General features: G+C 32.0%; 1 non-coding gene across 1 annotated transcript; it reads right to left on the reverse strand.

Moving 5' to 3' along the window:
• Positions 1-4019: 4019 nt before the first annotated feature.
• Positions 4020-4216, reverse strand: LOC145247645 (U2 spliceosomal RNA). The gene has a single exon (XR_013863281.1). It is a non-coding gene; the product is annotated as a U2 spliceosomal RNA (small nuclear RNA).
• Positions 4217-5069: the final 853 nt, after the last annotated feature.

Here is a 5069-nt window from a genome sequence, read left to right on the forward strand (position 1 = left end):
ATGTTTAGTACGTACATTATAGTTCTGTAACAAAACGCTACAGAGCTGTAATTCACCTACTAACCATAGATATTCGTATTATTTTCATTCATGTGACTACTGTTCTGATCTTGGATGTGATTTTCTCAATGTTTCAGTCGATGTACTCTCCGACATTCTTCAGGAATGTTTCTGAGAAAATCGCGAATTTGGACGGAATTTCAAGCATTTTTCCTACGGGGGTAGCGTGCTCTTGTTCCGTCAGCCATGGCTCGATATAGGTCTTAAGTAATTCGTAACTGTATCATTCGCCTTCAACCTTCAGAATTATATCACATTTTATAATTGATTTTCTCAGCGCTATAACCACTGCGCCACGACAAGATACACCTGAAAAAGTCGTAGGTTTCATCGACAGAAAGGTTGTGAAAATCACACTCAAGTAAAGAACTGTAGTTCGATGAATCCAAAAATACGAATAACCAATCCTCATCTCAAAATTCAGAAACATCATAACCTATTCAATTCACCGGAAGTGCACTACTTGCATCGTTGTAAAATATAAGACAATTTTCCAGCGTATTCCTTTACAAAACCTCGGTAACTGTATATGTAAATATTAGTCGAATCGTAACATTAAACAAAACCTCATCACAAGCGCATAAATACATGTTAATATATAAATTTTCAATTTCTGGCAAACAAATCATATGCTTTCCTAAAAATATCAACTAAGGGGTTGTTTATTTCCCTAATTCGGTCCCATAAAATCCTATTCGATTAGTTCAGAGACTGATTCATGATCAAGGAAATAATTCATGAAAAATAATTAGTCGTTCCATAGAAATTAGACTATTATTATATACGCAATGTTATAATTTAATAAGAAACAAATCAGCCGTGTTAGTCTCCCAGAGGAATGGATGGAGCGTAGCAGATCCTCTTGAGAAAGTGAGTGAGAAATGATTAGAATTTATTACAGGATGATAGCGTGTGATTTTATCCGGAGGGAAATGAAATAACAAGGTGCAAATTGCTCAAGCTAAAGCGGTTGCCAAATTACAGATATGAGTGCTTCATTATTGGCGTTTTTCCTAAAAGAGCAAATGATTTCACTTGGTAATGATAGTCAGTATTATTCAATCTTATGTAGATCAAAGTCATATTTATTTAGTTCCTATGAAAGAACATAATTATACAAGGGACCGATTTTAAACGTGAACCTCTCTCTCTCTCTCTCTCTCTCTCTCTCTCTCTATATATATATATATATATATATATATATATATATATATATATATATATATATATATATATATATATATATATATAATGATCAATACAATTTCCTGTTCTTGTTTATCTATGTTAGCTATGTAAGCCCGCTGAAAGTAGAATTTATAGGTACGGTAGTTTCTTCCAATAACGTGATAGTCGCTGCTCGTCTCGACGATTTTTTGTTAGTCTGCTATGCTAAGAATAGTTTTGTAGACTTTATTCGGATACACGGACCAGGACTAGTAAGAAAGTAGGGTGTGCATCATGTATGCACTCTTTTTTAAATATTAAAAGGTATGTATATATATATATATATATATATATATATATATATATATATATATATATATATATATAACTACTTCATTTACTCACATAAAATTAATATACGAAAGTATAGATTAATGCGTAAACTTTAAGTATTTACTTCAAAAGTGCTCAATATGCAGGTAGAGCTGGTTAGTAATTTATAAAATATATATGGCGAGTTAGCTACACTGAATATTCGTCGTTTCATCAACTCTAGGATTCGTCAGGCTTATGCGCGAATTCTGTGGTTGTTTATTGTTTTTATATGGTCCTCTTCTGTTGAGGATTTTAGGTAGCCAATCAGCTTACTAGTATCCAACGCGCCCCTTCCTATCATCCAATGGGCATGCATTTTATCGAACAAAGGATCTGTTTTAAAACTAGTTTAGTTGTTTAAGGCAGACATTTCTTTTTTATATATATAAATATACATATGTGTACATACATATATGCACATCTATACACATATATATATATATATATATATATATATATATATATATATATATATATATATATATATACATACACATATGTTTGATCGTTTATGCATATTCATATTTATTTAATTTATTTATTTTTATTTTCTATTGTTTTTGTTAGGTTTAAAACTATATTGTATCGCTATCCTAGAGTAAATTTTATTTTGTGAACACAGTGATTTGCTATTTCTCTTCTACAGTTTAATAGATTTTGTGGTTCTTTAAAATTTGCTATCCTGTACTTTAAAGAACCCCCAAATCTATTAAACTGTAGAAGAGAAATAGCAAATAACTGTGTGGGAGTTGTTACTAATTTCGTCAATCATATGTTTTTATATTTTTAACCTACATTATAAACTCCCACTACTAAAATAATAGCTTTGATTTATTTGCTGAGCTGAATATGTCACTTCAAACACACCAATCAAGTAACTCACATTTCATTACTTTTCATAATTCTTTGATATGTTACTAATTTTGTGCATCATTTAAACCGACATCATAACCCTCTTACTAAAATACTAACTTTGATATGTTGTCTGGTCTGATTAATCCATTGCAAACACACTAATTCCTTAAATCACATATTGTCATTTTTCATCATTCTTGGATATGTTACTAATTTCGATAAATACTATTTCATAAGTTTAACACACATTATAGCCTCCTCCTTGCTAAAAATGTAACTTTGATGTATTTTCTGGGCTGCTTATTTCATTACAAACACGTCAATTAATTACCTCACCTGTCATAATTTTTCATAATTCTTGAATGTGTTACTAATTTTGACGATTATTTTTTATAATTAAAAATACATATTATGCCCCTTCCTCTTAATATAAGAACTTTGATACATTGTCTGGGCTTATTATTTCATTACAAACACACCAATCAAGTGACTCACATTTCATCATTTTAATAATTTTTGGATGTGTTACTAATTTCGACAATAATTTTCATAACTTCAACACACTATGTTTCTCCCCCTTACTGAAATGATAACTTTGATATATTGCCTGTGATGATTAGTTCATTACAAACACATCACTCAATTCCGGGTATTCTCATAGTATATATGTTCCACTTATCCAATCCCGAGTTACACCGCATATTCTGCTAGTATATGTAATTCACCTATCTCATTCGATCCCAGGCGACGCTGGGTATTCTCCTACTATATGTTTTCAACCTATCTCACTTACTACTGGGAGAGGCTTTCTGCTAGTATATATTTGCACTTATCTCAGTCAATCCCAGGATTGACTTCATGCCCACCATCATACTGTTAAAATATACATGAAATAAAATAATGTTTAAATAGTAAACTGTTTACGCCCTCTCCAGGACTGACTTCATATCCCTCACCTATTGTTAAAAATATACATTAAATAAAGTAATGTCTAAAACGTAAATAGTTTCAGCCATTTCCGGGACTGCCTTCTTATCTCCCATCCTGATGTTTAAAATATACATTGAATAAAGTAATGTCTAAAACGTAACTTGTCGCAGTCATTTCCGGGATCGACGTCATATCCCCTACTTCACTGTTAAAAATATACATCCTTTAAAATATACTTGAAATAAAGTAATGTTTATATCATAAACTGTTTCAGCAACTTTCGAAATTAATTCATAAAAACATTATCACGGTTAGGGATTAGGAAAGCATTGTATCGTCATTAATTTCTGAGTGTAGTATCAGTCTCAGCATTCCAGTGACTTAAATCTCCCTTTTGGTATTGGTTAATGGAGGAGAACTCCTTCATTACGGACACAATTTTTACTTGTTGTTACTGACCAGAGTACCCCTTTTGGAGATTTGGTCTCCCCCCCACAATTTTCCAGAGCATCTTATAATTAATCAGAAGATATTTTTTCAGCGCATTTTATATTAATCAGAAGGGGCATTTCCAGGGTATTTTGTAATGAAATCAGAAATTACTTTCCCCAGTTACTTTTGTATAATTACAAATTTGTTACATTAAATATAGTACTTATTTTCAATACCTCCCCAAAGTACAGATTTAGACACCAGGGTCGTTTCTTAACGTGGAGAAAATTATCTTAATCGTAAAGGATTTCTCCTCCAATGAGAGCGAAGAAATTTAAATGTAACATCTGAAGAATAGATACTACATTTGATCTTGGCCAAAAGGCCAAGAAGAACAAATCATTTTTATTAGCGTGGTTAAACAGCGAAACTAATGTTTTTTGTCTTTTTTTTAGGAATTGGATTCCACTTTCCTTTGAAGGTGTGTGTACCAAGGTTTATTTGGAATATTCCACTTTTCCTTTTTAAGAATGCACAGCGTGATAACAGCCGAATCAAATTGCGATATAAATAGAAAGATAAAAAATGGCATTTCAAATCAATTACACGACCCGGATGTAAGCGTGTCGCATTAAAGACCACACACGCTATCGTATTTATATATAGATATAATAATAATAATAATAATAATAATAATAATAATAATAATAATAATAATAATAATAATAATAATAATAACTCCGGAAAAGCAAGGCTTATACTCAAGAAAGGTTGGCTCTCTAAACTAGAACTAACAGAAATTCAGCGAAAAATAAATGATGAAACTGAACAAGAAGAATCCCCCAACGAAACCGCACGTAGAGCAACCCCACAAGTTGAAGCCTCACAAGTAAAAACACCAAAGGCCGAGGACCAACAAAGAACGGAGTCTACAAACGTGGAAACACAGAACAATGAAACAGTACTAACAGAGAATGAAGCAAATACAATAAATAAAATAATACAGCTGATGAATGAGGAAAAAAACAAAGCTCCCATCGTTAAGGAACCAAGAGCAGAAGAAATTAAAAACAGAAACAGAGAAGGTTAACAGGCTGCTCCAACACATCCCATCAAATACAATCACAGACTTAAACAACCTCATTTACGCTGTCGCCAAAATAATATGTATGAATTTCAAATCTGCAAAAACAACCGGGCGCATGCGGACCGAAACACCTGGATGAGACATAAGACTAGAACCTCAAATA

This window comes from Euprymna scolopes, chromosome 25 (assembly GCF_053919585.1).
Source record: "Euprymna scolopes isolate OS-2025 chromosome 25, ASM5391958v1, whole genome shotgun sequence".
Taxonomy (NCBI): domain Eukaryota; kingdom Metazoa; phylum Mollusca; class Cephalopoda; order Sepiida; family Sepiolidae; genus Euprymna; species Euprymna scolopes.